This window comes from Brassica oleracea, chromosome C4 (assembly GCF_000695525.1).
Source record: "Brassica oleracea var. oleracea cultivar TO1000 chromosome C4, BOL, whole genome shotgun sequence".
In the NCBI taxonomy this organism is placed as follows: Eukaryota; Viridiplantae; Streptophyta; class Magnoliopsida; order Brassicales; family Brassicaceae; genus Brassica; species Brassica oleracea.
This window is the reverse complement of record NC_027751.1, coordinates 28,586,895-28,587,240: the sequence shown is the minus strand read 5'-3', so window position 1 is coordinate 28,587,240 and position 346 is coordinate 28,586,895.

The following is a 346-nucleotide window of genomic DNA, read 5'->3' as shown; positions in this document are numbered from 1 at the left end:
GAGGACACCCAGCAAGATGACTGGAGCGAGCTTAAGGCGCCTAAAGTGGAGTTTAAACCTCTCTCCCCCATGGTGTAAGGTATGTATTCCTTGGTCCTAATGAAACTTATCCTGTCATTGTGAGTAGTGAACTTACTGAAACTGAGATATCTGAACTTTTGAAAACACTTAAAAGATTTAGAAAAGCAATGGGTTACTCACTTGATGACATCAAAGAAATATCAACCTCTTTGTGCATGCATAGGATACATCTTGAGGATGAATCAATGACTTCTATCGAGCATCAAAGAAGGTTAAATCCTAACCTGAAGGATGTTGTAAAGAAAGAGATTCTTAAACTCTTAGA